The 12,858-nt window shown below is 33.8% G+C and overlaps 1 pseudogene; it reads left to right on the top strand.

Moving 5' to 3' along the window:
- The first annotated feature begins 314 nt into the window (after positions 1-314).
- LOC131051636 (endochitinase 4-like) lies at positions 315-4,894 on the top strand (annotated as a pseudogene).
- Positions 4,895-12,858: the final 7,964 nt, after the last annotated feature.

Below are 12,858 nucleotides of genomic sequence, written 5' to 3'. Positions count from 1 at the left end.
TTTCTCTTTTTCTTTTCATGATAGTAGAGATTGAAGGATTCTATTCTATCTATAATAAAGAGTTTGAGCTTGTAATTTTTTTGATGTTTCACTAGTAAGATACGTGAGGAGCCAAACTTAATATTTTGAAGTCATACCCAATATGCTTTCCTATAGATAGAAGTGAGTGTAAAGCAAAGGCTTTATAGTGCTCTAAAAGAGAGCGTCGTCGACAAGGAAACATGTGTATGTCAAGTCATCTATATCTATTCTAACATCCTCAACCTAACTTAATTATACTAATTATTTTTAAATACACTTATAATCTAGAAAAGATGAATCTTGGAACAAAGCCTTATCATGTAGGTACCATTTGCAATCACTTATTCACTAATACAGCGGTAATAATTCACAACAATCCACCTTGAATGACAACCATCAAATATTTATGTGAGACTAAGTTTGTATATAATAAGAGTCTTTTATGATTATGAAAACTCACATGAATGTTTGATGGTTGTTACTTAGGGATATTATCATGAATGATCTTTTCTAGATTATGGGGGAATATTAATTAAAATAATTAATATGATTAATTTTTGAGGGTGGTTAGAATAAATATATTAAATGTACAAGATGACATAGACCAGTCGCCTAACATTGCCTACAACTATCCATATTGCTCTCTTTCATCTATCCATTATAAATATCTAAACTAACTCTATGCTGCAATATATATAAAATTTATTGTGTATTTAATTATAAATTAAATGCATAAATCAATTATCGTTGTGCTCCAATTGACATTGTTCTTCTCTATTTCTCTCTATGTTTCTAGTTTTCTTTTTAGTCTGATCATATGAAAGGTAACAATGCCATCAATTTCATCAAGAGCATAGTAGGATTAGTTTTGCTAGATGTTGTTGACTATGGAAATATTATTGACAAACACTAGACATAGTAATGTGTGGGTGTGGGGATAGGTAGGATTGAGTACATGATATAGCTAAAAAAATAATATAGCAGGGTAGGAGTTAAATCTTTATGTTGGCTTTTGTTTCCATGGTAAGTAAAAAAATTGTTTTCTTCCATATCACACTCTAGAATGAAATATTGTAAGACAATGTTGTTTTTCATAATATGAATATAATAAGAGTAGTTCACAAGACCACAATTTACTAATTAAAAACTATTAAAACTAGCACAAATATATTAAAATATTATTAAAAGATAAATATTAATATGAAATGTGTCTATTTACCCAAACAAAATCATTCTTTAAAATATATTTATCCAAATAAATTTAATCTTTCAAACATTAACATGTCTTAATTAACTTCAAATTTTACATTATTATTAATTAAATCATTTACTCCCTACAATCACATTTCATGTATAACATTACTTTGTCATAGGCATAAAGGTAAGTCCTGCACCTCCCAATCTCCGTGTCAGGTTGGGGGTAATTCTCCCCTCTATTGAGTTGGGATCATAGCTTTCTGCTATTGTGCTGTTTTTGGTTAGGTAGGCCTATGGTAGTGGTTCTCTGATTGACTGTTTTTGATTGACTGTTTTTGACCTGTTCGACCTAAGCTTGTACAGAGTCAGCACCCTTATTTGGCTACCTTCTTTTTGCCACTCATGAAATGTTTGTATACAGTACTAGCACCCTTATTTTACTGTTTATTTTAATAAAAAACAAATAACAAACACATTAAAAAAAAAACAGTTATCAAAACAAAATAAATTTCAACTATCACTTTATCACTTCATGATGGAAGTACATAAAAACAACCATAACTTCTCAAAGACGAGCACATAACAAAACAGTACCACAATCTGGTTCCTGGTTGGCATTTTGATTCCTCTATTGTGGTTGACAGTTAAAGGATAACATCAAGCTTAATTATCCATTTGTTGTTTATTTATTGTTTGGATTATCTGTTTGCCTAAGGATTTTAGGTTATGAGAGTTGGCTTATGGTGATCTTTCTTTAAGTAGAAGCCTTCAAGTTTCTTTTGGACTTAAACGTCTCTATTCCTGGGATTAAGTGGCATAGAAAATCTTTAGAATTCTGATATTTATTCAAGGCATTTATAGAGTATTTTTGTTCAGACAATATAAACTATGGTGGAAGAATATTAAAATCTTTACTGTTCACAGGGAGCATACCTATAGAGTTAGCTATATACAGAATAAATTATTGGGTAATATCTTTATATATATATATATATGTTCTAATCAAACTTCAAACGATTCATATCATTTATATTCATCATATTATAGCAGACTATAAGACAGTATCACAATTTGGTTCCCAGTTGACATGTTGACAGTTGAAGGCTAACATCAAGATTAAATGATTCATTTGTTGTCTATTTATTGTTTGGATCATCCGATTGCCTAAGGATTTTACTTATGTGAGTTGGCTTATGCTCAACCTTCCTTAAGTAGAAGTCTTCCATGTCTGTGGACTTTAAACGTCTCTATTCTTGGGATTGAGTGACATGGGAAATCTTTAGGTTCCTAATATTTTTGTTAGCGGCACTATTCCTACCATGCTCTTGAAGTATACATAGCTTTATTAACATCTTTACTGTTCACAGGGAAGCATGTTTGGATCATCCGATTGCCTAAGGATTTTACTTATGTGAGTTGGCTTATGCTCAACCTTCCTTAAGTAGAAGTCTTCCATGTCTGTGGACTTTAAACGTCTCTATTCTTGGGATTGAGTGACATGGGAAATCTTTAGGTTCCTAATATTTTTGTTAGCGGCACTATTCCTACCATGCTCTTGAAGTATACATAGCTTTATTAACATCTTTACTGTTCACAGGGAAGCATGTTTGTATCCAGTATATGACTAAGCTCTTTGTTCAGTATCTTTATATATGTGGTCTAATCGAATTTCAAATAATTCATATAATTTATATATAAAATTATTAAAAAAATCGAAATATTGTAATTCAATTGATTGAATACAATTAATAGAAAATAATATGAAATAAAAAGACCATCCATCAAAATTCAAACTCTCAGAAACACATTACATTCAGACTGAATCCCCTACACATAACTGCTTAATGAAAGACAACTTTCTAATTTGAATGTACATTATATCCTAATTCACACTGTCATACTTTGGTATAGAAAGACATTATATCCTAATTCACACTGACACAATTTGCTATAGAAAGACAAGTATATTGACATCTCACACTGTTATAATTTGCTATAGAAAGACAAGTATATCCGACTCGTTTTCATAAAAAGAAAATTAAAAAAATTATATCTTAAAAAAGCCTTTCATACAGGTCAAGCAAAGTTAATCTGGATGATCTGAGTTTCAGAATCTTTGATGTTTGACGAAATCTGCTCCCCATAAATGAAGTAGGTGCTCTGCATATGAGCCTAGTTTATGGAGTCTAGACTTGATCCCAGAGGCTAAACATGCGTGAATGATACGCAACAATCCCAAAAAGCATTGAAAATGCACGCCTCTTCAACCAGTATGATACTGATGCAAACAATAACCCCTATATAATTGTGTACCAGATAGAGGATAAACACCAAGGAAATGAAATCACGGCTCTGAAAAACAATATGAGCAACATGCCCTCGTCTTGTTCAGTATCTTTACTGCTTATTCTATTATTATTAGTGGGTGTGGGAGTTTGTCAGAATTGTGGGTGTTCCAATGGACTGTGTTGCAGTAAATATGGCTACTGTGGAACAGGCAATCCTTACTGTGGAGAAGGTTGCAAAGAAGGCCCTTGTTATTCTTCTCCATCTACTGGTGGTGGTGGAAGTGTGGGTTCCATAGTTACTGCTGGTGTTTTTAACTCTATAGTTGGAGGAGCAGGCAGTGGGTGTAAAGGAAAGGGGTTTTACAACTATAATGCTTTTATTAATGCTGCCAATGCTTTCAAAGGATTTGGAACATCTGGGTCTTCTGATGTTAATAAGAGAGAATTGGCTGCCTATTTTGCTAATGCTGGCCATGAGACTGGAGGTGAAGTATACATTGCATATACTAGTCCATTCTTAAAACTCTTTTTTTTCATTGAACAGATAATACTAATTGTATGCTGTTAGAAGCTTGGCCAGGAGATTTAGTCACTTACTCACTTTTTCCCTTTTTCTTTCATATATATCTCAGCATTTTGCTACATTTAAGAGCAAAATCCTGGTAGCGACTACTGTGATTCTTCCAACACCCACTATCCTTGCAAAGCTGGAAAGCGTTATTATGGTAGAGGCCCCCTCCAACTTTCATGGTGAGTAATAATTGTTTTCATTTTCTACATGATTGTTTTCAATCACTGAAATGGTAACAAAGATAATGTAAGTTGATGACAGGAACTACAACTATGGAACAGCAGGAAACTACTTGAAATTTGATGGGTTGAACAATCCAGAGATTGTGGCATCTGATTCCACTATCTCATTTAAGACAGCAGTGTGGTTTTGGATGGTGAATAGCAACTGTCATAAGGCAATTACTAATGGACAGGGCTTCGGAGCCACAATCAGAGCCATTAATGGTATGGAATGTAATGGAGGAAATTCTGGAGCTGTGAGTAGCAGAGTCAATTATTATCAAAAGTTTTGCAAGCAACTTAACATCGACTGTAATGTCCCCTTCCTGATCTGGGACTTACTCCTATTTGATACTTGTACTTGGACTTGTATTGGATGTAACTCAGATCTGTTAATTATTATTTCTGATGTAAATCAGTAGTACACGCAGAGATTTTGGAATGTAATGTTCTGATAACAATAATGATATTAAGGGACAAATTATGTATATGATGTTTGCTATAACAACATTACAACTGATAAGAGCAGAAGGAATATGCCACTGGTAATATGGCTTTTAACAGTAACTGTAATTTCTGATGTATCGCGTTACTAGGCCGCTATATTTATTTGCTCGAAATGATTTATGTTGTCTTGAACTGTTGGCGAATTAATCGAATGCTTGTCTAATACACATGCCCCTGGGTCTCTCTTCGCCTCTAGATGTGGACTACGCTCTTGTCCTAATATATTTGCTCACAATCGCTAACTGAAATACTATTGTGAAGGAAATAGATTTGAACTGTCTGAATCTGATATTATAATTCGTAGTTGTCTGATATAATTATGCTATTAATGTCCGTACATGATATTTTCTGCAACTGTGCTACGTTTGATAAGAATAACAATAATAGGCCACTGTATATAATTGCCTGAAAAATGATCTATCTCCCCCCCCCTTGTTGACGTGATACTTGTGCCTCTATATACCCTGTGCTAGTGTGGAAGGTCACAAGGATGAGACGCATCTCGTGTCTCTTGTTGACCGTTCTCCTTCAATATACTTAATGGCACATATTAGTTTAGGATAATTGCATTATTAACTTTATTATGCTGATCGTATAACTCCTCAATGGGGACATGACAAATCTCCCCCTCTTGAATTTGCTTGTCCCCAAGCAATTGCTCCTTGTCTTATTATACTTTGTCTCCTTGTTCTTGAATGTACCTGCACATAGATTAGTAACAGTAATATATATAAACCAAAGTAATAATAAATATTAGCGAGATTACTACTTAATTTATATTGCATATATTGCAACTTAGAGGGGTTAGCTTTCTTGAGCCATTGCCCAACTTAAGGGGGACTGGCTTCTTTGAGCCATCTTGTCCATATGTGAGAGATTGGCTTCCTTGAGCAATCTCTACCCAATCTCTAGAGACTGACTTCCTTGAGCCATCTCAGTCTAAAATGGATTGACTTCCTTTGAATCATCTGGGTACTGACTTCCTTGAGCCAAGCTACCCACATTTGGCTTCCTTGAGCCCTTATTCTTAGGGTGCTGACTTCCTTGAGTCAAGCTGCCCAAATTTGGCTTCCTTGAGCCCTTATTCTTACATAGGGTGTTGACTTCCTTGAGTCAAACTACCTATCTTTGGCTTCCTTGAGCCCTTATTCTTAGGGTGCTGACTTCCTTGAGTCAAGCTGCCCACATTTGGCTTCCTTGAGCCCTTATTCTTACTTAGGGTGCTCACTTCCTTGAGTCAAGCTGCCCATCTTTGGCTTCCTTGAGCCTTAATGTCTAGAGAGGTGCTGACTTTATTGAGCCCATTTACAATTAATATACAATGGTGTAAATTTTACATATGAGTACAACTCTTCTGTTGGAGTGCTTCAACATCTTCTTTCCTTTGAGAAATTATCTTCAACCTTGATGGCCCTTTGTATTGCCTCACTTAAATTTTGAGGCTCCAATGGATTGACGATCTTCTTGATGGAGTCTTTGAGCCCTTCTACAAATAAATAGGTGAGCCTTTGAGTGAATTCACCATAAGTAGTAATGTTTCGGTGATCTTGAGTAACAAGACCATGGTGCCACCAATCATGTGCTATCCCTGTTAGATGAAGGGTAGCAAATTTGATGGCATTATCTTCTGTCATTGGGCTGAGTGACAAATATGTATCCAATTTTTGAACCCACGATTGCGCTGAAGATTTTCCAGTCCCATCAAAGTATGGTAATGTCATTTTACTCAACCTAACCTGGAGATCTTTGTCAACATGCCTCTTCCTCGTATTCGGGTTGGCTTGTTTCTGAACTTCGTAATATTCTTTAAAAGGGATGCGCTCTTGTACTTCGGGGTCAAGCCTTGCGTACATTACTGCTATCTCATCAATGTTTTCGATTATTGATTCCTCCACTTCCATCATGGGCTCTTCTCTTGGTAAGAATGAGGGCATAGTAGGTCTAAGGATGGAGCTTTGAGTTGAATGTTGATTCTCGGAATGGTTTGAATGAGTGTCTCTTCCCGAATTTGAGATAGGTCTCTCATGATTATTTTTGTTAATACTTTGAATAGCTTGTTGGATTAGTTGATTGGTCTTCTCAAACTTCTCATTAGTTTGCTCCATGAATGTTCTAAATTCAGTTGCTAACTGTTCTGCCATGGCTGACGTACTTCTTCTGCGTCGAAAGTTTTGCATTAACTATTTTGCACAGGTTGACAGGATTATGCTCTGATACCACTGTAATGTCCCCTTCCTGATCTGGGACTTACTCCTATTTGATACTTGTACTTGGACTTGTATTGGATGTAACTCAGATCTGTTAATTATTATTTCTGATGTAAATCAGTAGTACACGCAGAGATTTTGGAATGTAATGTTCTGATAACAATAATGATATTAAGGGACAAATTATGTATATGATGTTTGCTATAACAACATTACAACTGATAAGAGCAGAAGGAATATGCCACTGGTAATATGGCTTTTAACAGTAACTGTAATTTCTGATGTATCGCGTTACTAGGCCGCTATATTTATTTGCTCGAAATGATTTATGTTGTCTTGAACTGTTGGCGAATTAATCGAATGCTTGTCTAATACACATGCCCCTGGGTCTCTCTTCGCCTCTAGATGTGGACTACGCTCTTGTCCTAATATATTTGCTCACAATCGCTAACTGAAATACTATTGTGAAGGAAATAGATTTGAACTGTCTGAATCTGATATTATAATTCGTAGTTGTCTGATATAATTATGCTATTAATGTCCGTACATGATATTTTCTGCAACTGTGCTACGTTTGATAAGAATAACAATAATAGGCCACTGTATATAATTGCCTGAAAAATGATCTATCTCCCCCCCCCTTGTTGACGTGATACTTGTGCCTCTATATACCCTGTGCTAGTGTGGAAGGTCACAAGGATGAGACGCATCTCGTGTCTCTTGTTGACCGTTCTCCTTCAATATACTTAATGGCACATATTAGTTTAGGATAATTGCATTATTAACTTTATTATGCTGATCGTATAACTCCTCAATGGGGACATGACAAATCTCCCCCTCTTGAATTTGCTTGTCCCCAAGCAATTGCTCCTTGTCTTATTATACTTTGTCTCCTTGTTCTTGAATGTACCTGCACATAGATTAGTAACAGTAATATATATAAACCAAAGTAATAATAAATATTAGCGAGATTACTACTTAATTTATATTGCATATATTGCAACTTAGAGGGGTTAGCTTTCTTGAGCCATTGCCCAACTTAAGGGGGACTGGCTTCTTTGAGCCATCTTGTCCATATGTGAGAGATTGGCTTCCTTGAGCAATCTCTACCCAATCTCTAGAGACTGACTTCCTTGAGCCATCTCAGTCTAAAATGGATTGACTTCCTTTGAATCATCTGGGTACTGACTTCCTTGAGCCAAGCTACCCACATTTGGCTTCCTTGAGCCCTTATTCTTAGGGTGCTGACTTCCTTGAGTCAAGCTGCCCAAATTTGGCTTCCTTGAGCCCTTATTCTTACATAGGGTGTTGACTTCCTTGAGTCAAACTACCTATCTTTGGCTTCCTTGAGCCCTTATTCTTAGGGTGCTGACTTCCTTGAGTCAAGCTGCCCACATTTGGCTTCCTTGAGCCCTTATTCTTACTTAGGGTGCTCACTTCCTTGAGTCAAGCTGCCCATCTTTGGCTTCCTTGAGCCTTAATGTCTAGAGAGGTGCTGACTTTATTGAGCCCATTTACAATTAATATACAATGGTGTAAATTTTACATATGAGTACAACTCTTCTGTTGGAGTGCTTCAACATCTTCTTTCCTTTGAGAAATTATCTTCAACCTTGATGGCCCTTTGTATTGCCTCACTTAAATTTTGAGGCTCCAATGGATTGACGATCTTCTTGATGGAGTCTTTGAGCCCTTCTACAAATAAATAGGTGAGCCTTTGAGTGAATTCACCATAAGTAGTAATGTTTCGGTGATCTTGAGTAACAAGACCATGGTGCCACCAATCATGTGCTATCCCTGTTAGATGAAGGGTAGCAAATTTGATGGCATTATCTTCTGTCATTGGGCTGAGTGACAAATATGTATCCAATTTTTGAACCCACGATTGCGCTGAAGATTTTCCAGTCCCATCAAAGTATGGTAATGTCATTTTACTCAACCTAACCTGGAGATCTTTGTCAACATGCCTCTTCCTCGTATTCGGGTTGGCTTGTTTCTGAACTTCGTAATATTCTTTAAAAGGGATGCGCTCTTGTACTTCGGGGTCAAGCCTTGCGTACATTACTGCTATCTCATCAATATTACAGAAATATTACATGATAAAGTTTTAGGGGAAAAAGAAATAGTATTTTTGCCAAATATTGCCAAGAATGATACATGCCCTAAGTTTTTATGTGAAAAGGATAAGTTATTTCCAGAACACGAGGAAAAAGAAAATATGTTTAAAGATGGTATAATTTTTTTATCAAATTTACATTATAGTAAACTCATATGTGATGAGTGCCCTAATCTATTATTTGAGAAAAGTGAAATATTTTTCCAAAATAAGGAGATGGTAAAAATAATGGAACACAATCTAAAAAGGATAAATTTTTTAGAATACTGCAATAAAGGTTGTCTGGAATTAAATCTGGACATTATGTTGGGAGGCATAAATATTTCCAAAGAGCAAAGTTGCAAAGGAAATTTACCAAATATTTATCTTCCAAAAAATGTTATGCTTGGTGAAAAAGGTAATCAAGTTTATAAAATTGGAAGTTTTCATTACCATTGGCAAGTAAATTCCTCATGGGATGACAAGGTTGATTTCCAAAATTGCCTAAAAGAGAAAGGATACAATGAAGTAATAGGGTTTCAGAGTAAGGGTAAAATATTATTGAGATATAATTTATCTCAATTAAGGTGGATAAAGGAGTGTGAAGGAAACTATGTGTATCATATTCTAGTCCAAATGAAAAAGAATAATATATTAAAGAATGGCGAAGCAAATGTTAATATTTTCAGGAAGAACATATTGTTACATAACCAAAATCAGGTATTTGATAGAGGAAAGAGAAAATGTTGAATTGTGGGGGCCTTGGGCCACCCGAGTTTGATTCACACGTCAGGCAATTAACTCCAGGTATGTGTATATTTCATAAATTTAAATCATGCCAGGTGCGCTCTCTCACAACCCTAATGTTTCATTTGAAAGTAGGATACATTCTCATTTAGGTTTACATTATTATGTTACGTTATCATATGTAAATCTAAATGTAATCCATTATGTGAAATATTAAAATGATAGAGAGTAAATAATTTTTGTTGTTGGTCAAGAGATGAAATCACGTTTTTAATTTTCCGGTGGAGTTTTGAAGTTGTTTTGGGGCTCTAAATGATTGTTTGTGCTTGTAAAAAAGCTTTCAGACCTTATCCCATGGATAAAAGATAAGTTTATTGCAGATTTACATGTTTATGAGGTGCCAACAACCTCAAAATTGCCTAGATATGTCCAAAAGCGGCCAGCAGATTTTGTAACAGCTGAGGAAAGTTTCGAAACAATGCATCCTTTGAGACATAGCTATGTTGATGAAAAATTAAGTGGGACTCGATAATTGAAAGAGATAATACATCTCAATTGGAACGTATTTACTGAGAATTTCAAGGATGGTCTACTCTCCCAGAAATAGCTGGATTCTTGCGTGTCCAGGTATGAATGCATGTCCCCAATCAGAGCCAACATCCCTAATCAGAGCCACTGGTGGAACCTAAAATTACAGGCAAACAATTTGGTAATTGATAACCGGATTGCTCAGGTTGGACAATCAAAAAATTATTCTAGAGGGAGTATATCTTACCCAAGAATATTTTTTGCATATAAATGATTTAAAAATAAAATATATTTTTACAAAAAGGCAGGGAGAGGGAGTTGAACACTCAACCTCTCAACCCAACCTTCCTAACTACCCATACCTACCCTCCCCTTTTACCAATTGCTCTATTGTATTACTTGAAAATGTTTATTAGGGTAAATTACTATGGATAATAATTTGCAAATATTTCCACAAGATTTTAATTTATTAAAGTAATCTTGAAATGTGGAAATACATTTTGAAATATGTGATTTAAATAAATTATTTTTACCCTAAAACATTGGTAAAATATATATTAAGGTAAAATGTTATTTCATATAAATGGATCTTATTTTGAAAAATATTTCAAAGGTGTGAAATGTTTCAAATCACAAGTGGAGATAATAAAAAGCATTTGTTTATTTAAGTGGATTTTTAATCTTTTCATATGCATATTATTCTCCCTAGAGTTAATAAATTGAATAATTTATATTAGGGTAAACCATTTTATCATGTAGTTAATGGTTTGATTGGTTCGTTGCAAGTATGCATCCCACGTGCTAAACTATTTCCAACCAAATTGAGTTTGCCTTCAAGATGAAAATCTATTCTGGAATATTTGCCAAGGTAATGTATTTTTATCAAGCGGAGGTAGGTATGTTTTAATCATTTGCTTTTGATTTATTATTTTAAAGGTAAAATTAATTTCAAAAGGTTATTATGGCAAATTCTTTGTTACTTTGGAAATTATTCAAGTGAAAGTAAAAACACTCTCAAATCTTTAATATCCTTATTTAAATGTTTACTTAAGAAGTTTCCATTTACTTTTGGAGTTTTATGTTAATATCATATTTTATTAGAAATATTTTACCCAAATCTTTAATATCCTTATTTGAATGTTTACTTAAGAAGTTTCCATTTACTTTTGGAGTTTTATGTTAATATCATATTTTATTAGAAATATTTTACCCTAATTGTGTGCAAAGATCATATGTCTCTTTATGGGGAAAATATTTTTATCTGCATGGGGAAAATATTATCATTGATTTTATTAAATATATATCCCTATGAAATAGGAACATATGACCTATCAAGCTAGTTGATTTTTTTTATGTTTTGTGCAGGATGCTATAGGCAAAAATTATATTTCTTGAGTGTATATTAACAAGAAGTATCCCTTACTCAAGAAATTTAATTTAATGTTTTGATATTATAATTTGATGACCTTGGTAAAAGAAATCTTGTTTACAACATTTGATATGATAATAATAGTTTTCAATATTATCTTTTGAAATTACCTTTTGAGAGGTTATAAAGGGATATATTTTATCACAAAGGAAGTTATATTTTATAAGTTCTTTTACCATGGTTAATTCTTTAATTTGATGACCTAATAAATTTTAGCATTTTGATATTATCATTTGATCATTTATATTTTTCACCCTAAGTGAATAAAATGGAACATGTATATATTAGGGTTGATTTTATGCAAGATCAAAGAATGATTATTATTATTTTGGAGAAAATGTACTTTTACCATAAGTAAAATGATGAAAAGCATTTATTTATTTAAGTGATCCTTCCATACCCTAGGTAAATAATTTGAACATATTCATTAGGGTGAGTCATTTAATGCTTGATTGGTTTTTGTAAAGGTTACTTCATATGATACAATATTTCCAACCCAAATTAAAGATTACCAAAAGGTGAGAATGTATTGTAACATTATCGGAAGGGAAGTATTTTCTTTTACTTACTATACAAAATCTTTTACCTTATGTTATTTAATAAAAACTATTATTGGAATAAATATTTACAAGTGTTTAATACTTTGATTTAAGTGAATTATTGTAAATAAGTATTTTACATAGAGTAAAATGATTATTGCCTAATCTAAAGTGGAATATATTTAATCTTTAATTAATAAGGGATTTGATTGGTTTATTTTATGTGCAGGAGATATTGAATATTTATGGGAAGTATTATCAAAGCCGAGGATAAAGGATATATTATTAAAGCTTTATTTAGTGTGTATTTTAGGGATTCAAATGTAATTATCTCTGTAAACCAAAGGGTGTGTCCTTTGGAAAAACAACTGTCTGTAACTCCCTCCTGTATGCGAAAGGGTGTGTCCTTTCACATATGTCTTTTGGATCAGGTATTTATAGGGAGTCTTTTTCAATTAAAAAAAAAAGGGGAGACATTGGAGAAGTCTGTAGGAATGAAAGTATCATT

The sequence above is a fragment of the Cryptomeria japonica genome, chromosome 8 (assembly GCF_030272615.1).
Source record: "Cryptomeria japonica chromosome 8, Sugi_1.0, whole genome shotgun sequence".
NCBI lineage: Eukaryota > Viridiplantae > Streptophyta > Pinopsida > Cupressales > Cupressaceae > Cryptomeria > Cryptomeria japonica.
Note: the sequence above shows the minus strand (reverse complement) of the source record. Positions and strands in the feature narration are given on the sequence as shown.